Here is a 27,929-nt window from a genome sequence, read left to right as displayed (position 1 = left end):
AGACTTGAAAATGCTGGCAAGCTACAGTTCACCAGCCTAATGGGGCTCAGAGATTAGAGCTCTTACTGACAGTATAGTTTTGTGATCTCATTTCTTAACAGATTTTTAATGAAAATAAAACAGAAGAAAATGAGTGAATCTCAATGAGCAGGCAGAAATAAATCATCACATTTTTGAAAAGAAAAAAGAAAAAGAACAGATGGAGGATTAATGGGCAAATCCTTTAGAAACCACTGGAATTGTATAATTCTGCTCTAGAATCTCAGGATAATTCAAGGAAAGCAACTATTAAGCAAAGCTTCAGTAAACCTAAAATAACGGAAAAGAAAAAAAAATGTAATTGTAAGACGTGTATTTCAAAGAGAAGTATTTTCCTTCAATATTAAATCAAGTTTATATATCTGTCACATAAATGCTTAATGCTTACCAAAAAAACATGCTTAACATTGTTTTAGATATGAGCCAGTTGTTGAACTATTGTGTCACATCAAAATAGCTATAAATGTTGCATTTATGTGGACATTTGTGTATTAAAACTACACACATGTTGAAGCCTGCTTTTCAAAGCAGCATTTGTGGCATGTATTGGTCATATATTTATTATATTCGTTATTTAAATGATCTATTTTTTCAACAGACAGGCCTTCCCCGAATACACTTGGTCAAATAAAAACAAATCATGAGCTGTAAATCAATCAATTTGAGTATTGTTAATATACACTGTAGTCAGGGTTACAGTCAGCTTTACAGTAAGGACTAAAGGTCCCAGAAATTGCACAGAAACCTCTTCATTTCAGAAGTGCTTTCATTTCAGTTGTTCCTAATTAAAGTCTCATCAGTGCTTAGAGGAGTCAGAGATACTAGGAGTGCAGTCTAAGTGTAATTCCCTCACCAGCGTTTTTTGTCCACCCGTGGGCATGTGCTTAGCCTGAGCAAGCTAACATTTTCCACCATATGGAAGAGCTTCTCAATATGGGAGATAAGCGGGTGCACAAGGTGGGTCTGAATACCTGCTTTTAAAAAAAAGCATGACTTTGACTTAGCCAGAAATGCAACAGTAGGTGTATGCATCTTCTGAATAGCGCATGAAACGTATTTCACAGAAATTGTTTTCAAAACCTGAAGGTGGGCTTTTAAAAATCACTGTCATTTCCATATGAAACAGCGTCAGCTTTGATCCCCAGGCCCATTGTGCCATTGTGAGGCACAGACCAAAGCTTACACACTCATTTACGTCAGGTATTACATGCAGGCTATATTTGTATCCAATTTTCTCAGTAATTCTGTATGTGTGAGACATCCACGGGTGCAAGGTCCTTAAAGGCTAAAAAATAATTAATGTTTTAAGAATGTTTGATATTATAAAATACACGGGCCTAAGACTAAAAACAAAAAACGAAACTCTGCCATCAGAAGGAAAAAAACACAAAGCGCTGTGCCAGGGGAGGCACTTCCATCACCACACAAAAATGTTTCTCCGCATTTAGAGTCAGCAAGACACCTTTTATAGGGAGCTTGTGATTTTGAAAGCTCGCCATATAATTATTAAACAAATGAAACGGGGGAGAGCTGCAAGTCACTGTAATTCACACATATATTTTAAATTGAAAATAAAAAACCCCGGTTTTCTCCGGGAAGTGATAATTAATCGGGCTGTGCAATTATGTGCTGATGAGCACTGCGGAGTGGATGCGGCGTGCGATGCGGCGTGGATGCGGCGTGCGATGCGGCGGTGCAGGAACGCGGGCTGTGTCTGTCTGGTCCTCCGCCCGTCCGTTCCTGCGTCTGTCCGGGTCACGCTGACCGCCCCCTTCGCCGGGTGACCTGTGGGCGGGGCTTAACTTAAAAAAACCCACAGCGCCGCCGGTCTGCCGCGCCACCTTTGTGCGATCAGAGGGAAAGGTTCCTCTTAATCAGCGCTGTCAATCATCCAGGGTTTCAGTGTGTAGCCTGGCGGCCACCCCAGAGCTGTTACATCTGACAATACTGAGGTAAAAAAAAACAAAAAAAACATATTACATTAATTTCGTAGATGCTCTTATCCAGAGTGGCTGACAGTGTACGAGTGCACATCACATCCATAACAAGTCCAAAGAAGAGAAACCTAAAACACGAGAACAGAACCATAACGTGAAGTAGAATACAGGATATAAGTGTTTGAGGGGTGGAAATGAGCAAAGAACCATGGTGCACTTTGAAGAGTTGGGAGGTGACTTAGGTGCATTAACTGTCTTAACGACTACTTGTATTTTTTCCATAGATTGCGTTGTTGCCGTTCTCGTTGTTAGTGTTAATCAGTTTAACCTCCAGGGTCCAAGTTGAACTATGCGGTTGTTCCCTGCACTTGGACCGGTACTTCTCTCTAGGGGTTTCGTCATACTTGTTCCTGGTTATGGTTATACACTTTGTTGTACGTCGCTCTGGATAAGAGCGTCTGCCAAATGCCTGTAATGTAATGTAATGTAATGGAAAGGATTCTGCTCCCGGCCACAGTGTGAGGCTTGATCCGACATTAGGGGATCAGTCGAGGCTGGCATCATGACTGGGAGGAAGGTCTACAGAGGGAGGCTGAGGACTGATTGGAGGTGTGGTGGATCTATTCTATTAACTGCCCTGTCAGTCAACAGCAACGTTTAAACTGAGCAGTAACAGGCAGCCAATGAAGTGGGATAAGGGGGGTGTGACATCAGCATGCTTGCGACGACTGTAGACATGCCACGTATTAGCATTCTGTATTAGCTACATGGAGACCAGCAATAAGGGAACTGCAGTAGTCCGGATGTGAGGGTACCAGAGCCTGGAAAAAGAGCTGTGTTTATATCAGGGGTGCATGGTATGGAAATTCTGGGGTTGATATCAATAACCAATATTTTTCTGATCATATTGGCCAATAAATGTCCTCCTACATTACAGCATAAAGGCAAACTGCAACCAAGTTTACACAGTCATGTTAGAAGCACATGAGCACAAAACTCAACTTACAAAGCAAAGAATGCCAAAAATTTTACTTAACAAAATATTTAATCTCTCTGTATAGCGTTGCTTGTGGGTTTGGCTGGTAAAAAATATAAATAAAGAATAAACGAGGCTGACTTAATTTACAGCATCAGCGGTGCATCAAATGTGGCACCTCTGTGGTGCATGCAGACTGCATCAACATTTCAGCCATAATCTTAGCACTGAGCCAGTACCAGTCAGTTAATTTCAAGCTATCAGCAGCTGATACCAATACGACCAGGCTATTACCATGCATCTCCCGGAGATATAATCAGTACATGCCGCACCTCTGGTGATTCAGAAATCACACCTTGTGATTTTCCAGTTTTTAATATCTTGTACGGCCCAGTTCCGAGACACCTCATCACCGAAGTAATTCAACAGCCATTTCAGTTTTATTTGTATGCTACAGCCAGAGTGGGACCTTGTATAACAGGGCTGCCCAATCCTGTTCCTGGAGATCTACTGTCCTGTAGGTTTTAACTCTGAGCTAGCGTTGAGCTGTTAATTAGTAGGCAGGTGCACCGAATTATGGTTGAAATGAAAACGGACAGGACTCTTAGTAGATCTCCAGGAACCAGGCTGGGCAGCCCAACTGTGTAATATTTGTGCAGTTGCTCCCTGACTGAAGAGAAGGATTGGAACCCCGTCCCTGCACTGATCTGAGATCAGCTGTGGGTTCCGCGGGCGACCACGGAACATTAAAACCCACAGCGGTGCCAAGCCTTCCAGCCGCTGGCAGAGACAGACACTACATCAGCACATCAAACTGTCACACTCGCTCTGTCAGCATAACACCGCCAACATAACAACACATAAACGTGTTAAATATACATGCTGCCAGCATTTAAAGGAAGAAAAACACCAAAAAGGCACATAAATATGATATTAACTCCAGACACTGACAGAGAGCGAGCGAAAGAGGGAAAGATATTGAGAGAGGGGGGGACAGAGAGACAGAACAGTAAAAAAGGGGAAAGCGAGAGGCAGGCAAGAGGGGGGGAGGGAGACAGAAAGAGAGAAGTGGGGTAAAGAGGGCACGGAAGAGATAGAGGAAAAAGAAAAAGGGAGAGGGAGAGTGATTGGCATTTGGAGGTGTGCGTTTCGGGTTGTGCAGACGTGTGGAGCTGCTCTGATATCAGCGCTGACATTTTGGGCACAGCGATGCCCCCCCCCACTCCCCCTACCCCCCCATCTCCCCCTCCTGGGACCACAGCGCCAGTGACAGCACCCCTCCACACCGCTGTCAATCTCCCCCACCTGTCAATCACACTTCTGCCCCTATTATCACTTCTGAGCCCAGACTACCCCCCCCCCCACCTGCACTGACCACTGATCCATATCTCCATCCCTGCCCCTGCTCTGAGAGAACAGACAGAGAGACAGAAGGGAGGGGAGAGGGAAAGAGAGAGCCAGAGAGAGAAAAAAGATAGAGGGAGAAGGAGAGATTGAGAAGGTGGGGGGGAGAGAGAGAGAGATCGAGGAGGAGGAGGAAGAGAAAAATACAGAAGGAGGGAAAGAGATGGAGAGGGAGGGGGAGAGAAGGGAAGAGAGACACTGATACACTCTACCCCCTCCCCCCTGTGGAGCTCAGTCTATTGTGTCAGCTCTCAGAAGTGCTCAGTTTGACTGGCAGCCTGTCACAGATCAGTTCCCTGCTAAAGCGGCTTGGCAGGCAGGGTGACGGGGCAGGAAGGGATCTAAGTGGGTTTATCAGAGCCTCTTAACGCCTCGTGAGCTCCTCCACACAAAGGAGAGGGGTATTAAACATCTAAAGCAAACCCAAAAGCGTGAAAGCCCCTTATAGGCTGCGGGGAGCCGATGTGACTGAATTCTTAAACACCTTCTGTGGATGTTACTCACTCGGCCTGAGGAGTCAGGAGTCAGGGCCTCTCACAGAAAGGCACACACACACACACACACAAATGCACACACACACACACACACATGCATACACACGCACACACACGCACGCTCACAGACACGCACACACATGCACACACACACCTACACACAGATACATATGCACACACACACACAAATGCACACGCACACACACACACACGCACAGAAATATACACACATGCACTCTCACAGAAATACACTCAAATGTACGCGCATACACACTCAAACACACTCCCAAATTTCTGGGAAAAACCACAACAACTTAGAATGCATAGATAGTGGCAACCCATATCTTTATCAGAAGCTGCATGCGTGTGTGTGTGTGTGTGTGTGGTGCATGCAAGAGAGTGAGTGTGTGTGCACATGTGCATACTTAGTCTGTGTGTATGGTTAGTGAGCATGCATGCGTACATGTGTGCCTGTGTGTGTGTGTGTATGAAATGGGAACAGCACTAGAGGTGACCTGTGAGTAGGTCAGTGTTGGCGGGGGGTCGTCGCTTGTCTGTCTAGGAGACGTGCTTTAAAAGGTCAGGGCAGTGCAGGGCCTCGGGGAGAGGGTTCGGGTCCTGTCCCGCCCCCCAGCGGGAGAGAGGATGCTGGGAGTCAGGAGCTGGCCGAGCAGGAGCCCCATTCTGCTCTGTTCTGCGTCACAGACACAAGCCCTCAGCACACAGAATATCATTACTGTCACACAGCAGAACTGTGAGCTTGAGCTTTCCCTCACAGATATTAACCCTTTCAGTTCTACTCAACAGGGAACGCTTTGAGTACGGATTTCAGAAGTCCTTAGACAGTCAACTCACAATATCATTTTATTTATTAACTATTCAGGGCATCATGCATAGCAACAAATAATGTACTTGCAGAATACCTGACAGAAATAAACAGTAGTGTTTACGAACTGTTTTACAGAATAAATGGTGATTTCGCACATTAACATCAAAAATAGCCTGCATGCAATAGTACATTTGTCACAAGACATTTTTATGTGATTAGGTAACTGTCAGCAAACAAAACATTACATTACATTACAGGCATTTGGCAGACGCTCTTATCCAGAGCGACGTACAACAAAGTGTATAACCATAACCAGGAACAAGTATGATGAAACCCCTAGAGAGAAGTACCGGTCCAAGTGCAGGGAACAACTGCATAGTTCAACTTGGACCCTGAAGGTTAAACTGATTAACACTAACAACGAGAACGGCAACAACGCAGTCTATGGAAAAATACAAGTAGTAGTTAAGACTACTACTAAAGCAAAGAGTCAGTAGAACTGAAAGCAAGTTATGGTGACATAAGTAGCAATTAACAAGTATGTAAAATACTATAGATTACTGCATATAGAACCAATAATGCAATGATAATGTGCATTCGGTCTACCAGACTGGAGCAAGGACAAAGCATTTTAATACGTCTGACAGGTGCAGTTAATAGATTGGCTCAAATAATCTGCCTTAATGTTACAGAATGTGTTCTTTACATATGGGGAATTCGACTGGAAACTCAACTCACACTAGATAGCCAGCTGGATAGCTGTGCCTCAATATTTATTTCACTAGTAAGCTAGGTAATTAATGAACCACTGTTAATTAAACACCCTTTGCTAACTAACAAGTTAACAGCAATTCAGGGAATGACAGGATATGTGACAGACTAGCTTACTACAATTCAGAAATTTTATTGTGACCAACTAGAAGCTAGCAAGCCATGCACCAGCTGTGTTAATGAAACACTACTTCGCTGGATCACTGTCCAGTTGACTACACCAAAGGTCCAATAAAACAAATATAAGGCAGGGTTTTATGTCCTACTTTGTTATCACACTAGCTATTTGAGCCACAAAACAATATGACGCAGGATTTAGATGTTCAAGTATAATAAATACACTTCAGAAATATATTTTTGTTAGCTGCAGAAATGATATGTCTTTTTAAACAAGAGTATACATCCTTTGGTAATTATTTGTCAGCAAGTGAGCAATAATTACCAAAGCAAGTGAGAAAAGCAACGCAAATATGTTTCACTGAAATAACACCGTGCACACATCTTCCAGTAAATATTTTATTTTTTAACCTTCATGCCCTGCAATTGGCTGCTAAGAATAGTTAAGGTGTTTTCATTGGCTGAAGACAGTTGTTTTTGATTGAAGTAGACATTACACGTTTGTATTTGGGCCTCTGCATTTGCACTGACCTGCCTAAGCTGTAGGTCAGCTGTACCTGAGGTCATTGAGGGGTGTTTCTGCAGTAGGTTTACCAGGGCTGACTGCACATTGGCCGGTCACAGAAAGAGTAGAGGCCAGAGGCCATCTGAGTCAAGCCAGGTGTCCTTAATGATGCTTACTCTGAGCTAGCACGCAGAGTGTGCGTATGTATTTATAATTCATGTTAGAAAATGAGCCTTTGCCTCCCATTCACATCTGTGTGTCATTATCTACATTCACCATCATCGGTTACATTTACATTTCTCAAAACCAGAATAACAAAAGCACAAGCATCAGAAGTTCTTCCTCTATTATAAGCTAGAAAGCAAACACACAAATCTAGAATAAGATGTCACTCGATAATTTACAGACAAACACAATATAGGAAGGTGTAGGCTGAGCCAGAGAAATTACACAGTAAAAGTACTCTGGGGTCAGGAGCAGTGGGCAGTTAGTGACTCCAGTTAAAATGCAAACCACATTACTGACTGTAAATAGGTCTGCGCATGTTCAGTTTAAGGCAGATCAATGGAAATGCGAGTATGTAGCATTTGTGTGCTCATTTGTGTGCGTGTTTGTGCATGTGCATGTGCATGTGCTGGTGTGTTTGTGTGTGCACGCGTGTGAAGAATGGTCAGTCCCAAGGACCTGCCTTTGCAGGGGCTCATTCTTAATTGAAACATTTCAGAAAAGCCTGGTAATTATGTCATTAGTGCCGCAATTAGCACTGTGGATAATTGTTAGTTTACTCCGAGGGAACCGTATGTGTCATGTTTTACACCATCAAACAAACTTCCACCTCCCACAAATACCACTGTCCCGCATCCCCTCCACCTCTCCCCGATGGCCGCTTCCGAAATGCCATCAGCCCAGGAATGGCCATCTGTTTGTACTCAGAGTGCGAGTTCCTGCGGCAAATGTGAAAGCAGGGCGCGCTCGCCATTCCCAGAGACGCGCATTTGTAAATCAGTTCGGAGCGGGAAGTCAACAGACAGAGTTGACAGCCCACAGGTGGCTGACGACTTCCTTCTGAGATACACAAACAAACCCATCAAGAAAAAGGAAAGAAACAAGCTGTTGGGATGAGTCACACTTTTGAATAGTCGCACTAAGTGTATATTATTCGATTAGCTTGTTAGTGTTGTGTAGCAATTTTAATTGAATTTGTGCTGTAAATGATTTTTAATGCTGACTGTAATTAAACCAGGAAGTAGCCTATATTGTGTTCAGAAACAACAGGTAACGTGTAAAGTTCTCACTGCCATCTGGTGGCTGTTTAATTTATTGTGTTTACACACGCTTTGCTGTAGCTAGATAAAACATTTTCCTCAGAATGAATTTAGCTAGCTAGCGTACACTGGTGTTTGGCTGATTTAAGTGTGAGATGGCTGGCCAACTTTAGCTAGAGAAATGGAAATTTTCCTTTGCTCAGTCCTTTCAAAGTAGTCACGTACCTGCACTAACCATGCACAGTATCCTGACTAATGCAACCAAAATAAGCTTCCATTTACGAGACACCTGGTTAAACACTATTTAGGCTGACCACCATGCAGTTTCCAGCAGCATTTTGTGGGTTGAGAGACATGAAAAAGACTATTGAGAAAGCACACATTTTAAAGAAATCTGTTTTTGGGATTTGGCTGTAACAATATCAAACAAGTTCACAGAAATAGCTATTCTGGGAAGCGTATTTGCATGTTGCTAACTGCAGTTCAATAGACCATGTCATGTATAAAAATGTAATATTTAACAAATATGAAACCAAGTGAATTTTTTGGACCTTATTCTCAGCCTCAATTATACATCAGCTGCATTGAATTTGAATGTCACATGTGACAGGGCTTTAATATGGCAATCAAAATTCCCTTCTGTCTCTCATATTATTCTCCTGAATCTCCATCTCTCACACTCTAACAGTACTCCCCTAAATCTCCGTCCTCCAGCTCTCTCACCACTACTACTCTCTCTCTAATACTATTATCTTGAATCTCCATCTCTCTTTCTAAAGCTGCTCCAACATCTTTCTCCACTTCTCTCACTAATACTGCTCCCTGGAATCTGCTCCACATCTGTTATACGCATTCTTAAATCTCTTCTTCTCTTCCTGATATGGTTCTTCTAAATCTCCACCACCTCTCCCTCACTCATACACCAAAAAAGTTCTCAGGTTTTTATTTAAAATGTCAGGAGAATCCGTCCCTTCCTCACCCAAGAAGCCGCAAAGCTCCTTGTAAAAGCCCGTCCCATTTCTTTGCATTGCAGTGCCTAGTGGCTAGCCTACAGCCTGTGCCATCAGGCCAGTGCAGCTGGTCCAGAATGTTTCTGCCAGCCTGGTCTTCAACCTGCCTAAATTCACACAGCACACCACTGCTGAGCACCCTTCACTGGCTTCCAATGGCTGTCTGCAGTCAATTCAGATCCCTCACCGTGTCATGCCAAGCTGCCAATAGTACTGCCTCTACCTACCATCAAACAACGTTCACACCAAACATTCCAACGAGACATCTCGCTTGAGCGTCCTCCCGCCAGCTGGCTGTCCCATCCCCTCCAGTGTCTGGCAGCGGTTCCTCACTGTCCCCCGTCTTCTCTGCTTTCATCCGTGTTGGCGGAACGACATTCCCCAAATCAACAAGGAGGATTCACTGGCCCATCTTCCTAGCCCTAACCATATAAAAACTCTTCAGATTACACTCTGACGTTTTGATTTGATACAAAATAGATACAATTTAATAAAAAACTTTACTCCATCTCTTAGGTCTTGAGGCACACAGCTTAATTGTGGTACTTTTATGCTCGTTAATTTGTATGTTTCTAGCTCTAGTGGTGTTTGCTTACCATGCAAAAGCACTTTTGTAAGTAACTTTAAATAAAAGTGTGTGCTTAATGACAAAATTGTAAATTGTAACTGACTCACATAATGAATGTTAGTAATGTCCTGATCTATTTGTTAGGGTTGAGAAATGGGATGGGCCTTTCTGCCTCCGACATTTGACCCTGGATCAGTTTACCCCAATCCAGAAGCAAGCCCCAACTATTCAGAAAAACAATATGGAGCTGATCCAGAGTCAGCCGTTTGAATCCATCTGCATCCAGGTCTCCTCCCCTGGGCTGTCACAAGGCTTGTCCGTAGGTGACAGTTACCCTGGCAACGCCTCATGGCGAGGAGGGTTTTAGAACGTGGTCTGCAAAGGAGGGTGAGGGGGAGGGGACAGGGAGATAGGAAGGATACGACTGCACTGCTCTCACACACACCCCCAGGTCACATAGTGTCATGAGTGACAGCGTGTGTGTGTGTGTGCGGTAACCCACCAGTCAGACCTCTAACCGCAGCACACGTCTGCACCGTTAGTGCCCTTCTGTCTTGGGAAATAACCTCCAGGCTATATTAAAACAATTTCTAAAAAAATGAACAAATAACAGGAAGCGCTTGTTTGCATAATAAATACGCCGCCAGAAATGAGATGCTTCGGGGACCTTGTTCTCGGATCGTGCGGTTTGATTTACAGAAGAATGCGTTTAGTTCTGGGCGTTTTCAGCCCGATCCTCCTCCGTGTGGACGGGCAGTGCGTGGAGCTCACAGAGGAAGTGCCTGCTCAGCGCTCTGGCTCCTCACTGCGCTCTGCCTCCTCTACACAGACCCCACTCTGAATACCAAAACAGCTTCAGCTCCTCACAGCCCTCCCCCACTGCCGCTACTGTCTCACACAGCGCTGCACCCTGCTACACCTGCAGCCAATCACACAACCAGCTACAACCCCGCTACACCTGTAGCCAATCACACAGCCAGCTACAACCCCGCTACACCTGCAGCCAATCACACAGCCAGCTACAACCCTGCTACACCTGCAGCCAATCACACAGCCAGCTACAACCCTGCTACACCTGCAGCCAATCACACAACCAGCTACAACCTCGCTACACCTGCAGCCAATCACACAGCCAGCTACAACCCTGCTACACCTGCAGCCAATCACACAACCAGCTACAACCCGCTACACCTGTAGCCAATCACACAGCCAGCTACAACCCTGCTACACCTGCAGCCAATCACACAGCCAGTTACAGCCTCACTACACAGGCAGCCAATCACACAGCCAGTTACAACCTCGCTACACCTGCAGCCAATCACATAGGCAGCTACAATCCCGTTACACCTGCAGCCAATCACACATGCAGCTACAACCCCACGACACCTGCAGCCAATAACACAACCAGCCACAACCCCGCTGCACCTGCTACAATCCTGCTACACCTGCAGCCAAGCATACAGCCAGCTACAACCCAACGACACCCGTAAACAATCATACAGCCAGCTACAACCCCAACAAATGTACCTGCACACCTTTACACCAGTATAAACACAAAAATGCCCTGTAAGCCAACACACACATACACACACACCAGTATACGTATACCAATACACAAATTTGCATTAAATCAAATGCATGCGTATATACAAACATGTACATTACACCACTATGCACAAACGCTTACACCATATGCATATGCCTGTACATTCACCATTACACATAAACAGGTATATGTGCATTACATTTGCACATGCACAAACATGTACCAAAATATACTACTACCTTATCACATGCAAATGTACATAAATTCATGCAAACTAGCTTAACCACAAACAAACACCTGTATGAAGACCACACAGTGATCTTACACCTCAGTGCCTAACGACCCCAGCACACACAACACATACACAAAAACACTGACAGGCAGCAACAGAGAACAATGCGATTTCAATCACTGTTGTGTCCATATAGATCTTCTCCTAATGAAGGCAGTTTAAACACTAATCTAATTCACGGTATGCAATTAAACTTGGGAGAGATTGTCACTCTCAATTACCCCAGCCTTCAGTCACTGTTTCCTGTGTGGATCTATGTGCCATTATCCAGTGCACAAGCACCAATCAACCTGATCAGCTACGTAATGAGTGAGAACACTAATCATGTTTTACACTGACACAAACACACCTCCAACATCTGCTGTAACACAACTGTATATGTCACTATGTCCCTACTGCTCACCTGGGTTTCTAACTGTGAAAACTGCAGACTTGGCTAATCCATGTACACATTAATTTTTATGATTATTTGAAAATTCACAAACATATTCTAACAGTGTTAACAAAAGTTGGCCGCTGTGGACTGGATGAAAGGTGAATGGCTTCCATCTGCTTGTGAATAACAATTTTTCCAGATTTCAGCCAAATGCAACTTTTCTCTCTACTATTTTATTTAAACATGACTGATCTGTTCAAGGAGATTTCCTTGGGATAGTCACCTTTACCATTTTGGACAAACCTATCATTTGTTTCAGACAAGTTTGCAAAATAACAAACTAAACAACTATGTGCAGTCTCTGTCGTTTAACCTCTCAGTCATCCAAATTCTCTCTCACCTGTTATCTCACCCTCACCATTTCCCAAACTGAACACGACACTGTTGGATTTTCACCTTTTGAATTGTTTGTTTTTTTATATCCTTTTTATTCAAGTACCATAACTTGTTTGTAATGGAAAGAGTATGTGACTGCAGCTCTGCCTGTTTTATGGTTGTGTCTGTTGTCCTTCTGACAGTTCAGCCTGTTGAATGTGGGAGAGGGACCGTACAAGTGGACACTGGCACTAAGCATGAGCCTGAGAAGCCCAACCCCACACCCACCCCAGGAACTGCTACACACCCCAGCAGTGCAGCCCACCCAGCATTCATTGGTCTCTTTCTTAAGCATGAAACCCCTGGAAAGAAGGTAAATTGCTTTCTTTAATGTCAGAAATTGAATTGCCTTTTAATTTCGGTTGGTGACCTCTGCTTTGTGGATGGGTGACTTCATTCTGGTTTTTAAAAAGGAAGAAAATTTACCTTTAAAATTTATTTTGAACTCTGTACTTGCATGAGTGAGAGACAGAGACAGAAACAGAGCAGGTGCGTACATATGAAATATGTAGAGGAATGGTATACCAGATGGAAGAACCATTGCACCAGATTCTGCTGGAAGCAAGACTATTTATTAGGGCATATGACCAAACTGACAGGAAGTAGGACTGATACGGGGGGAAGCAGGGCCAAACCTACAGGAAAGATGATCAAACCAACCAAACCAAGAAAGAGGAACAAACCTGCAGGAAGTAGGTCTGAACATACAGAGACTAAGACTGATCCGATCCAGTACAAGCAGATCTGATGTAAACTAAGAATACTAAAACCATGCCACCACTGCGCTCAGTGTGTTTTAAACTGATATTCAGTTGGAGGCCAGATTAAAGGGTAAACATACAATTAACATAACATAACATAATTCTGTTTTATACCAATTTACACAAAGGTGTTGCGTGGGCTCATTTTGACTACAGGCTCTGTAGCCATATGAAACACGCAAAATATACAATATACAAGCCGCTAATTTTTTATCTCTGATTTTTGTGAGTGATTCTGGCGGCACTTTCCCCACACAGGTTTCAAACTTTCACTTACCTCAGGCTCTAAAATGATTTTAGTTTCTCACATATATTAAATATTTAGGGATAGACAGCTAGTCACTTTTTGAGACATTAAGAAGGCGACACACAAACTGTCAAAATCGTTCTATTACAATAATTTTGTATTGGTTTAAACTGTGGGGGTCCATATAACCCCAAACATAAACAGCGAATTAAATTTCCCCATGATGGGAGGGTTAGATGGCTGTGCTTCACATAGGAGGCAGAGTGATGGATAGAAGAGGATGGAGCTGCATCTCATATCAGTCAGACGGACAGAGCCTAATGAGTGCATATCTTTCTTTCTCTGGTCTCTTGCCATCAAATACTCACCATTTCATGCAGAGAAGGGTAAGAAGGGAGAAAGAGCTTAACAGCTTACTGCTGCACTCACACACTGACAAATTCAACAGCTGCTCTCACACAAACTGTGCACTGAACTCACTGACTGTTCTCTGCTATTCCCTCTCCCCCTGCGCCACCCCCCCCCCTTCCCAGCGCTCTATATTCTCTCTCTCTCTCTTGCTCTCTCTCTCCCTCACGGGCGGTAAGCTGCTCTCGGTAATATTTCTGCAAAGTGCTTTAATCACAGAACCAACATGTGGCCTTTTCAGGCATGATTCACCTTAGCATGGGGACACAGCACCAACAGCACAGCCTGTCTCCTTCCTCTTCCTCACCCAGAGAGCCCGCCCTTTCCCCTCCATTTTCCTCTCCATCAAAAAAAAAATATTTTGGGGCCAAATGTGGAGCACCATTAAAAGGTGATGCGGTGGCTTCTAACGCCATCTTCTCTTTCTAACGGAGGGAAGGCTGTGGTGATTCTGCCGTGTATCTCATTTTCTGCCATTACAGGCCGGGTGCTGCATACGCCGGTCGCACTGCAGGGAGGCAAACACACTGGCTGGTCTGATTCTGAGGACCCTCTGTGATTTCCAGTTGAGTGTGACATCAACATCAGCTCAGATTTTACAGTGATACTGTCATTCATAAAGGTTTGGACAATACAATGCAACAGTGACATTCTCATGTAATATTAGATAAATTAAATAAACTATAATCGAATCTGCCTTCTTACTGTCCCTTACAGTCACTCGATTCACGTTACTAACGTTACCTCTAGCTATCCGGCTAGCTATGTTAGGTGGGGTAACTTACTTGGTGTTAGTGGGTGGAGTTGAAGATGGAGGAGGATACATTTTTGATTGTAAACACAGGCTAAGAATTCCTGCATAGTATGCCTTTAAAAATACAGAAAACAAAGACTGAGAAGAGCAAGCTAGCTAGCCAATCTTGGTATACTTGGAATATCTTTATAAGTCACAGATAAACCCAAAATATCACATTATCCCCTCAAACTAAAGAGACATGCTAATAAAATGCACAAAATAACCTTTTTTTACATTTTATTTAAAGTGCAAGCTCTGGAATTCACCTCCCATCATGTAATCTGCAATGATTGGGCCTCCCAGTCAGACTGCTTTACTAAAAGCAATAAAATATCACTGAAATATTCATGCAAATATAATGCATCAAAACAATGATTATAAGGTGTTATGCATTAAAGATATGAGGATTATAATCCACTAATCCACTAGTGGTTAAATATTTTTGTAACCACTAATTATTAAGCATTATATTTGACCTTATAAGTCAAAATAATAACATTTAAAATATATTATGATTATTGAATGAATATGCACCATATAGTTTTGATATTGGCCTCATTGAAAGTGTTACCCATAACATTTGTCATGCTCCATGCAAACTGGAACTTGATTTGTCACGCAATAATGTCAGAAATTGTCATTTCAGATGAGCAGAATCAGGCAGGCTACCCCATGACTAAGAAATATGAATGGGAAAAACAGCAGGTTCTGCAAACCAGACAAGCCAGTGCACTTTAAAGTATATTACACATGGGTATAAGGTACACCAAATTCCAAGGATTCACTCTTTTTGCACAGTTTTGAGCATGACTTATAAACCTGAAAAGTGGAATTAACACTTAAAAGCTTTAACATCTGAACCCATGGTTCTGGAGTATATGCATTCCAGTACAGCAAACACAAGATCACTCATATATTCTTAATGAGTCTAATGCTTCGCTTAAAAGTCAGTTTTTCACCTAGACCTGGCATATCCAAATATAAAACAAAAACGAAATAAGAAAATAAATTGCTTGGTGTTTGTATTTTCAAAAAAATTCATTGAATTTAATTAAGCAAATTTTGCTAATTAATTTGCAAGTAAGATTTAGTCACACAAGTGTGTGAAGAGGGGCTGCAGCTCGAGTCCAACAAGGTTTATCATCAAGAGCCTGTGGCTCCATTCGCTGGCCTCACTACCAGATAATGGCTTAAAATTTCTGTCCAATGCAAATCACCCGATTCACTTGTCACCCACTAAACAAGGGCTGCAGAAAAACCTGCCTCTCAGGAGCAGTACTGGCATTTATAGAGTCCGTCTAAAATCAGGTTTTTGAGAGGTGGACGTTTCCAAGGGTGCAGCATAATCAAACAAAAACAAGGCTACCTACTTGCGAACAATAAAACATGCATTTTAATGTGTTCTTTGACTCAGTTTAAAGTAATTTAAGTTGAGCTAGTCACACCAGAGCGTCCTTTTCAAAGTTCCTTCAAATAATGCAGTGTCTTTTATGACAGTCAGAATCATCCCTAGCTTTCAAGATGTTTAGCTGACACTGGGGTAGAAGTGCAGGGGACCACTGTGCAGCGTTTCTTACACAAAAATGAGCTGCATGGAAAAGAAGGAAAGCTTTCCTGCAATTTCCTCACCGTTCAACATAGAAAGTATGCAACACTTCATTTACATTACAATGATGACCTATATTGAAAAAAAAACAAACAAACAAAAAAACGATAAATTAAAAGACAATATCAGTATCATAAAATACACTGCAGACACAGAGCCAGTGTAAATGAGACATTTAGTAGAAGACTGTTTATCAGATAAAGTACAGGGTAGTACAGGTAAATTTATAATGAACATACTGGTCATTATAAATTTCATTAGACTTCAGTTAAAATTGGCTTTACAGACTCTCTAAAAGTAGGTATGGTATTTCATTGCTGAGTATTTGAATGAAGAGTGGCCTTTGTACTAAAACTAATCTAAGGGCCGTAGAGGATCGGAGATTATACTGGGAGGTTGATTGTGCAGGAGATCTGTCAAACAGGGAGGGTGACACCTAGGATGGTAAATGAAGCTGTACTACTGGACTAGTTGTCTGTAATGAAGGGAGAGCAAACCTGACCTGGCATAAAGTTCACAATGGTGCGTGCGAAATGGGGCACAACGCTTAGATAAGCCAGAGATATTTTGGAACAAAGTGCTGGGGACTGACGAAACAAAAATTGCACTCTTTGGCCACAACCATCTCTTCCCCCTGATAAAAACAGAACATCTTGCCCACCATTAAGGATCTCTTATGCTTTGGGGTTGTGTGGTAGCCAGTAGCACAGGAAATACTGTGCGGGTGGAAGGAAGAATGGATTCAACTAAACACCAAAAAATCCTAGAAGCTAATGTCTTAAAGACATTGAAGATGAAAAGAGTTTAGATATTTCAACAAGACAACGATCCAACATATCCCTGACAGTCAACTACGAACTACTTGAAAAGAAGGAAAGATTAATGTATATTATTGAAAATCTGTGGGGAAATCTCAAACATGCAGGGCATGCAAGAAGACTTTGACCAAGGAATATTTCTGAACTAGAAGGGTTCTGCAAGGATTAATGGGGAAAAAACTCCTGACGAAACAATTGAAACTGTGCCACAGGAAATGTTTGGAAGCTGTGATTTCTTACCAAGTACTGACCTACATTTAACACGTGCCAAATTCACTTTTATGCTTTTTCATACTGTTAAATTGAGAAATTAGAAAGTAATTGTGCGTTAAAATTTATAGAAATATTTTAAGTTCCCTGCAGAGGTTTGTTAACTTCTGCTTACTTAGAAAATCACTAAGAAACTAACAAGCAAGTCAGTAGAGATTTGATAGCAAGGGTCAGAAAAAATGCACAAAACTCACTTAAAATCACAACATTCCCATTTAGCCCTACTCAGAGGAAAGCCTATAAAATTGTCCAACACAGGCAGACTAAGAAAACACCATAGGCAGGTCCAGCACAAACTGGCCAATGACAGCGTTGTCACTGCATTTCGAAACAACACATGCCAATAAAAGAGACTGAGTGGAATTTAGAGAGTGAGGGTGAGAATGAAAGTGAGAGTGACAGTATGAGAGAGAGAGAGAGAGAGAGAGAGAGAGAAAGACAGAGAGAGGGAAAGAGATCGAGGTGGGGGATGTGGGGGAGGGGTGGGTGGGGTGGTGCTCCTGATGAGCTGATATCATGTCCACAGACACCAGCGCACGCCGTGGTATGGTAATGACATGGTAATGATATGGTAATGACATGGTAATTTTATGGTAATCTGGTGGCAATATTCCACATCACCACAGTGAGAGGATTTCTGTGAGCCTCCTCACCACTGGGGGAGAAACTTCTAGGTCTCAGAGTAACACACACACACACATGCACACAAATACATACATACACGCAAACAAACAAACAAAAATGCTACGTAGAACACACGCATTAAAAGCAATACAGAACACACACGTTCATGAGCACACACAGAGGTATGCACACGTGTGCGCAAACACACGCACAAACAATGCTGCTACACAGAACACACACACATAAAACACTACATAGAACACACACACGAACACACTCTCTCTCTTACACACACACACACCACTGAACCCTAACCCTGAAATGTTTTGAAAACAAATTAATTGATTGAATACTTGCTTTATGTCAAAACAGATTCAAATATTTAATTTGCCAAAAAATTATATACAAAGAAATGCTGAACGCTCATTATCCAGAATACAGGTTTTCGCCTATTTATTTATTAATGAACTTCAGCCTGGCTCTATTGTTTTTTATGGTAGGTAAGGAAAAGCATTGTGCAAGGGGTTATACAAGAGCTTCCAGAGAACCGAGTCCAGACCTGTTCTCCACATAAACCTGCTGAGAAAAGTTTCTAATTAAACCCACATCACCGATGCAGTGTGGGGACACATTACTTTCACAATTCATTCCAATAACATTATCACTGAGATTACAACCGACACTGAAAGCTTAAGGAATGAAATGCAGGCCAAAGTCCCATTTCTTTCAACAATTTAGAGGAAACTGTCAAGTGAGGCTTTTATACATTTTGTTCGCATAATAAGAAAATTGCCAATGACACAGTTAAATCGTGTTTAACTTAACGAAGGGATTTAATGTCGGTGACATTTAGCGTCAGCCGCACTGACAGGTAAATGGACCCGTCAGCAATTTAACGCTTGGGAGAAACTGGTGGGGGAATTATTCTCTCCCATTAAGATAAACTGGGATCAGTGGTAGGGTGGCTGTTTATTGCTGATCAATTCTGCCAACTCAGTAACTTGCACCCCCCCACCCCTCCACACACACACACACACACACACAGCCATACCGTTACTACCCTCATACGCTCCCTCACCTCTCACACACACAAAACCACAATGGCCCCAAACTGTCGAGACCCAAACCTGACCAAACCTTTTCTACCTGACTTCTGACCTCCTCTCTCTTTGTATGAAAGAAAGGGATCCACTAAAATAATTAGATTATGCCCCCAATGTGCGAGTGTATGCACGTGTATGCGTGCGTGCATGCGTGCATGCGCGCGTGTGTGTGTGGTGTGTGTGTCTGTGTGTGTGTGTCTGAGTGTGTCAGTCACAGTTGCAGTCTGAGACAGTTTTTCAGAACTTAAAGTGTGGAGTACTGCATTTCACAGCAGAAGGACTATGGGTAAACAGCACAATTTTTAGACACATCTGAATCCATGTCATCTCAAAACAGTGCCATGCTGAGTTCAACATTTAATCGCAGACAGTTTACCCAGTGACACACACCGTTTACGCAACAGGCTCAGTTTACGGAATACTTAGATTACTCACAGCCTACTCACACATGCAGTGTTTACTCAAGGACCAACATTTTACTCTAAGACAGCATTTACTTGCATATATTTGCACAAAGTAACGTACTGTGTACTCACAGATACACTACTCGTAGATTACTCCACACAGACACAGAGCTTACTCTCAGGCTCATAGATTACGCAGTATAAAATGGCTCCTCAGATTAAGAGAAATAAAGGGTGCCATACTCTTGGTCTAAGATTTGGGAGGAGGACAGACTGTGACCCATTAACAGGGAGATTTCAAATTCATCCATGATTAAGGAGCTCAGTTACAATCACAGCACAGATCCAGTTCTTGAGGCACGGAAATTTAAAAAGATGTTTAATGAAGAAATGTACATACTGCACTATTTTTTTGGGATGAGCAAAACATAACCCCATGAGTGTCAGTGATTGAACTCTTATTTCTCATTGAAACTCCCTTGTTTCAAAGGTTATCAAATATTAATCTAAACTTTGACACCAATTCATAGCTGACTGGTTTGTGATAACATTACAAAGATATGATGTTCCACTAAGAACTAATGGCAATGACATACAATTGTGTCATATTACAGTATATGGCACTACATTCTCCAACATGGATGGGGCTTGTTGGCTAAATTAACCTAGTAAAAATCCTTCCGGTAAATTCACACAATGTTCATCCGATGGAAAATGTCCTGAGCTGAAGGTTTGGGTGGGCTTAGATCAGATATTAAATATTCACGAAACACAGCTGTAATTAGATAAAAAAAGTCAGATATCCTCAAACAGACACTGAAGTCAGCACTTTCATATTCCTGCCTATAAAATGTCTTGGTAGAGGGAAAATGAGGGGTATATGTGTGAATGTAATAAAAGGAGGTTTAAATATTCACTGACCCGTGAGATGAACTGCAGTCCGTGATGTTTCACCAACACTCCGGCTGCCCTGCTCGCTCTGTCCATCTCCACGACGTAGAACACGTGCGAGTTGGCACCATGCTGCCCCCCCATGGCCGCCAACAGCCACTACAGTATATACAACAGAAAGCTAGCTGGCCCAGCTCTTCCTGGCCCTAAACAGAAAAAACACAGCAATAAAGTCCTTAGCACCAGTACATTCTTATTAAAAATATGTAACTTCAGAAATATGTACTTCAAGCACAATACAGTACATTCACTACGAACACAGACACGGTCAATCTGGACTGGAGAGACTGTTTTTCACCCAAGGCCTACTTTGCAAGGCCATATTCATATTCTATGTAATATTCATGTATGCTCTATGTAATAACTAATTTCAATATTTTTAAAGCTTGGGAAAATACGAAATAACATTTTGAAAGCGAGAGCAATTTTATTTCCCAGACTTTTTACAAACTACACTCAGGAATCACGACTAGTATGTTTCTGTATATATCCATAACCTTTTTTAAACAGAGTTGACTAGCTAACTTTCTAAAATAATATCAATGTACTAGTGACTAGCATATTATGTAAAACTTGATGTAAAAAGGACAGTTTGCAATGGTGTACATCTTAATGGTATAAATTGACTTGCTTCAGCAATTACACTTAAAGAGTAAGACAGTGTGGCATTACTGGTACTGGTTTAAATTGAAGTACAAAAACAATTCAAAATAAAGTTAACAAAATAATTATTGACCAATTGCTGTAATGTAAGGAAAGGGGAGAGGAAGAGGAAAAGAGGAAAGAGAGGCAAGAATGGGAGAATAAAGAGAGAAAGAGAAAGGGGAAGGAGAGATAAAGAAATTTTCAGAAATCTTAAATGGTTCATTCTGATGACGTCTGAGTGCAGAATACTGCTTTATTTAACAATTACAAAACCAAGGATGGATTCCAATTGCCAGCCTTAAAATAAAATGTGTAAGCGATTGAAATACACCTACAACTTTATAAAATGAACAGACAAGCTTGGGATTATAAAACTTTTTTTCAAAAAAATCTGAACTGCCTGAAGGTGTTTTCTTTTGCTGTCCATTGTGCTTGACTGAGCTAGCTTGTTAATGTTAGCCAAGTAATTCAGCTTACTTAATATAGTGGTAGAAATGGATAAAAACGAACATGAAATATTAAACAACTGTTGCTGTCTCCAGAAAGCTGTCCATGGCCTGTCTTAATCATGAGTCAATATGTTTGTTCAGACAAATTAATTAGACCAAGGTTTACAGTAACATAGCCTTGTAACAAATGCAAAGACAGTGTTTCCCACAGGATTTTGTAAAAGAGTGATGGGGACCCCTAAACCCTTTAGGGGGGTATGGGGGCTTTCAGCCCCGGGAGAACATTTTGTACAATTCAACAGTTAAATGCATCAATCTGCTGCACTCTGAGAGGAAAATTAAGAGGCTAGATCTGTGAAGAATTTTGTGCTTTTGTAAACAAGCCAATCATAAACCCATGCAGTTGTATCACCTTTTAAGACTCTTGAGCCTACACTTGCGCCATCAGAGAAATTAGGTAAAAGCTGTCACGTGTGGCACTGATTTAATTCAAGTGTTTGGAATCGCACTCTAATACTGCAGTAACAAATACGGCACCGCATGCTACATCAGATTTAGAGATCACATTCAACTAAAATCTTGATGGTGAATGACAGTTAACCTATCAAGGAAAACATTTCTACACTAAAAAAGACCTCTTTTTTCAACTTCAAATAGATAAAATATTTAATGAATAGGTTTCACTTAGATATAATCTAGAAGTGAGATAATCTAGCTGCTTTGCTCAGGAAAGAATTTCATTTTTGTGGACTCCATGCATTTCATTGTACAGAATTGCAGATGAGACGGCTTTTCCAATTTTGATTAACAAGCACAATTCGAACCCTGCCTACAGTAGGCCTACATTCTAACACTGAAAAAAACACAAAATGTTAACAGCGGATATTAAATAATTTTGTGTCAAATAACGTATTTCAATATAATAAATTGCTAATATTTACCATATCATGAAATAAATGCATTTAAATATTTTTTTATCTCGTCAACTGGTAGTTTTGACTAGTACAAGGAAAAGGAACCTGTCATTTTTTTCAAAGTGCTGGTCAAAATGACCAGATGACTGGCACCTGCCTAACACTATGGCCCCAGATGCACCAGTGTGTGTTTCAGCTGAGCCAGTGTCTGCCCCAGCTGTGCCAGTGTCTCCTTCAGTTGAGCCAGTGTCTGCTTCAGCAGTGCCAGTGTCTGCCCCAGCTGTGCCAGTGTCTCCTTCAGTTGAGCCAGTTTCTGCTTCAGCAGTGCCAGTGTCTGCCCCAGCTGTGCCAGTGTCTCCTTCAGTTGAGCCAGTTTCTGCTTCAGTAGTGCCAGTGTCTGCCCCAGCCAGGCTGTTAGACAGGAATTTGAAAATGCCTGTCATGAGAAGGCCGATGGGCATTGTGGTCTGGGGCCACACCCCAGTGGGGGTACTGGAAGCTCTAGCATTTGCATCATATTTAGAGGTAAAAGGTGGCTTTCCTTTGTTTTGAAAATAAATGCACACTACAAATACTACAAATTACTACTACTGACTGGTATGCTTTGGCTGTGCCAGTGCCTGCTTCAGCTGTGCAGTGAGTTGATCAAACAGTATCAGTTTTATTTCTGGCTATGGTCCTCCATATTTGTGGTGCTACAGTAATATAAACAACCAATTTTCATTTTTATTAATCAGTTAAACTTTGAGATAACACCTGAACCATCAAAGGCAGGGCCTCATGTTTGAATGCAATACAATTCTGGGTGTGTCTGACTTGGTTTTTGCCTCGTAAATATGACTGGGGTGGATACTGGTGGATATGGGGACGACCAATGGACACTAACCCTGGCACATGACTTTGTACTGTAATCAACCAAAAAAAACTTTAAAAAATCAGCAGCCACTGTTGGTGCAATAATGCCAAAACTACCTTTCCTCGACACTATAATATTCTTTAACCACCAATGTTTACTTCCTAATGGTCCAAATGAATTTACCTTAATACAGGTTTTTCCAACCAGAGTCAAGTGTGGCTAAACTACAGCAGGGTTTAAGTACAAGTACACAGCCTGATGGTCACAAAAGGGCCAAACACATGGATATCAGCAAGCAACCCACATAGGACATAAACCGTTACTTTAGAAAAGTGCAACAATTAGTCATGTGTTGTCTGCCAAAGAGCAAGTTACACTAAGTGCCAGCTTTAATCATTTTTGTCAGGACATTGCTAGTGGCCAATATTCAAACATTCTTGTTGGCCCTTAAAGTTGTCTAACCTTATATTAACCAACTCATATAGGCAAAAAAAACTAGGCCTGGGTCAAAATCTGGGTCATGTTTACCGTGTAAAAGAAAGTCAGGTTTTTAAAAATATTATTTCAGTTTTAGTATGTTTTCAGCTGGCCCAGGCAGGTCTTTGTGTACAATAACTGACATTTATGATATTTACACACATTTCTGATGACCTGCCAGCTTTATAATGGCAGGTATAAGGGCATTAGGTGATTTGTGGTCTGAAGGAAAACTCCAAAGTATTTTGTTTTGTAGCGATGTTATCGCCTCCAGTGATTGTATGAGTGTGTATTACCTGATTAGTCTTTAGAAAAAATAATGTTTACTCTTATTTTTGGTTGGAACAATTTCCTATTGCGCACACAGCCCGAGAGTGTTGCACTCAATGAAATTATGGAACAATTGCCGATATCAACATTCCTACACAGGTGCTGGGGAGTGAAGAGCTTGAGCTGCTTCGAGAACTGAGAAGGGAAGAACTACCAGTGTGAATACAAACAGACATTTATATTTATAATTGTGAATATATTCTATAAAATGTGTCTATACAACCTCCGGACACATAACACCACTGTACACACTGCCTTTTGGAGTTACTCAAAAGACATTCTCTTGCTTTAAAGCACAATTCCTTGATTGTCTCGTATCGGCCATTGCAAAAGCCTGGCTGGTCATCAGTAACTTAGCATCAAAATATCCTTCATGGATGGTACACAAAACTATATAGCCCAGTCAAAAACATGCTCAACAACTGAAATATTAAAAGCCTTAAAAAGTGAACTTTAATGCACCTGAAACCAATTTAAGACAGAAAAACTGCTAACAGATCAGTAACCAGCTGAGGGTATCCCACTTCCCCAAAAATATTATTTATTGCCATATTTCACTACTTGCACACCATTGTTAGAATTTACTCTAATTTCCATGGTAGGGGGTCATAATTACAATCTAATTAGGCACATACCTCCAAAAAACGAAATACTATTTTTAATGAAAGTAAATAAAAAATGAGAGCGCTGCACTTGTTTCATATCAAATTTAGTGTGCAGATTGCTTACCAGTCGTTGATAAAAGACAGCAGGAATCCAAACTTTACACAAGCATAAGTTTGCAGTTTGAAAACACACTCACACTAAAAAAAAAAAAAACACACTACTCTGAGCATGCACATCTGAAAATGTACACAAGTGCAGCAAAATCCTCTATGTGGGATTACCTGTTGATGTTGTGACTGAATACTGCAGGTATGCTTTCACAGAACTACAAACACCTCTAGTGATGCTCATACAGTAATACCAATCTCTCAAGACCGACTGAGGCACCATCCACACGCAGAGCAGTATATGTCTCCACAAGATGTACTATGAGCAATATATGACAAATGCAGACTAAAATCAACTGAGCCACACTGAAGTACATTAGGATACACTGAAGCACATAGGAAAGTTGAAAGTGCTGACTGAACTGGATTGGACTAGATTTTCCAGTGTATGCTAGAAAATAAATCTGTTTTTTGCAGTCCTATCTGGAACACTTCATCGACAACTGAGCTCTAATATTGGTGCTTCTTAAGACTTATCAGTAGCTATTGGGAATACTACATTTCCCAATTCTGGTCCTTGTTGTTTTTGTTTCACCTTAATTAGTTTTGATTAAGCTGCTGATAGAACACTGATCTGGCTTGAACAGCACTTGACAGGTGTGGCCTGTTCTCTGTAGAAAATAAATCTGTCTCTGGCAAGCTTCTGAAAGATACATGGCATTTAGCTATCTGGGTTTCATTTTAATCCCTTGAACAAATTAGTAGACCCAATGCTAGATAACATTCATCTCGATTAGTTTAGATTGACTAGTTAATCATCTAACCATTTTAGTGCCAAGAAAAATAATTGAACAGTAGATGTTTATATTTACGTGTATTTTTAAAATACGATTTATTTGCATTTCACGTTAGTTTGGCAAGACGGAATGCTATTGAGAAAAAAATAGTCATTTTTATGTTTACTTATTGATGAAGATGTCTCCGTCCACACTATTTCTGTTTATTTGGCCAACAGATTAGGTCTGTGTCGTTGCTTCGAGATTCTGAAATCAGCCTGATGTCAATTAAAGTTACCAGTTACCACAGCTGACTCGTGAAATCTATTATGGTCAACCACGAAAACACAACTCAAACTGGACCCCCGCTAAATCTACATCACATGTCCACGATGAGCGACCTAACAATAATACTTTTAGAACTTGTGACGTATTAAACTCAAGTTTGCAGCGTATGTTTTCTTCGAGATCGCTTATCTCGTTTACGGTGAACTGAAACCTGCCATTAGACAAACGAAAATTTCCCATTGTTCATCGTTTTCCACACAGCTGTGTTGTCGATCTTTTACATAGAAATATAAAACACAATAACAGACTTTAATTCAAATATAAATAAAATGTCTGCTGCATAATCTGTGAAGGCTATTTCACAGCCATGCGTAGGCTAGTTATTTCACGCATATCAGAAACCTGGCGGGAAGAGCAACCTGTAGAGACCTCCCCAATGTCTCCAGCATCACACATGCTGTACAGCATACCGCAGGGCTGCCTAGCCCTATTCCTGGAGATCAAATATTCTGTAGGTTTTACTCCAACCCTAAAAAGCACACTTCATTCACCAGCTAGAGCGCTCGTTGAGCTGCTAATTAGTAGAATTAGGTGTGCCAAATTAGGGTTGAAATGAAAACCTAAAGGACGGCAGATTCCCAGGAGTTGGGCGGTCCTGATCTGCGCACCTACAGCATGCTCTCAGTATTAAACTCGCAATTCAAAGTACTGTAGGCTACTTGAATGATAGTCCATACACCGAACTAATTGGAGAACCTGCGTTAATGCATACATCATTTTTAATGCGCGTTGATTTAAAAATTATTTTTTTAGAGAAATCTCATTTTCAAAAAAATTCAGACACGCTAAAAAACACCAATACACTACCAGTCTTATCGCTGGCATATCTAGGCTATATTTAATCAAAATGAATTATTACACATTAAAGTAAATTTTAACGAAATAAGTAACTGTCGACGTCAAAACTGAACTCAGCCTGCAACACACATACATCAGCAGAGACTGAGTGTTTATGCAGGGTACTTTACAAGCGTGTGCCCTTTCTGTCATCATCGTGGAATAGGCTGAACGGTACGATGGGGTTAATTCTAAATTATCAAAGGTTTGATTGCCCCGGTACTACTACAAACAAAGATTACACCAGAAATGACAGGAAATTGACTTACCTTCTATCCACATTTGAGCTTCTGCTCGGAGGGTGTGGATTACTTAACCTCTAGTAATGCATCCTGTCAGTGTTCTAACATTAATCATATAAATTCAATAACCTATGTGTTGTATCTCCATTATTGAGCTCCAAGTTTCCTTTACAAGCGCGAAATAAAAAGAAATCCTCCTGGTATTGCACTAGAGCGGGCTGTTCACACCAATCCAGTTTTGCAAGGATTTGCGTTCGTGCCCGATAAAATAATTTTATGGGATTGTAGCTGCAAGTAAAATGTACTTCAACAACAGGAGTTTTGTGGGTCGCTACATTTCTTATTAAAATGTGGGCAAGTAGCGGAGAAGGTTTTGAGCGTAGACACAATACAACGGCGAGACACTGCCTGCGCTTTGAAATCTGCATATGGAAATCAGGGTTACTGTGGGTCTAATTTTATATAACTGATGTACTGGTTTTTAATTAGACGGGAACTCTTGGAGTCAGACAGGGGCGCAGAGGACGTGATATTCATGCACTTAGATGTCGTGGCAAACGTACCAGTTTTCTTCCTTGTTCCAGTAAACCAGCAGAATCTCATGACCCAGTGATGTTAGTAAACTAGTTACCACTTTAACTAAACTGACCAGAAGGCTACTCGTAGATTACCTAACGTTAGCTAGAAAACATCTACATCACTGTCAATTCAGGATTTTAAATAAGTAATCATTTCTGAACGACTAGCGTAATTATTTCCCATAATAAATTAGGTATACTGTCCAACAGAT

General features: G+C 41.5%; 1 long non-coding RNA gene across 1 annotated transcript; it reads right to left on the bottom strand.

Annotated features, from left to right (window-relative positions):
• Positions 1–1,748: 1,748 nt before the first annotated feature.
• LOC118213676 lies at positions 1,749–27,893 on the bottom strand. Its single transcript, XR_004762495.1, has 3 exons — positions 27,703–27,893; positions 20,523–20,698; positions 1,749–1,986 (listed from the first exon to the last, which is right to left on the bottom strand). It is a non-coding gene; the product is annotated as an uncharacterized LOC118213676 (long non-coding RNA).
• Positions 27,894–27,929: the final 36 nt, after the last annotated feature.

This window comes from Anguilla anguilla, chromosome 1, assembly GCF_013347855.1.
Source record: "Anguilla anguilla isolate fAngAng1 chromosome 1, fAngAng1.pri, whole genome shotgun sequence".
Lineage (NCBI taxonomy): Eukaryota > Metazoa > Chordata > Actinopteri > Anguilliformes > Anguillidae > Anguilla > Anguilla anguilla.
Note: the sequence above shows the minus strand (reverse complement) of the source record. Positions and strands in the feature narration are given on the sequence as shown.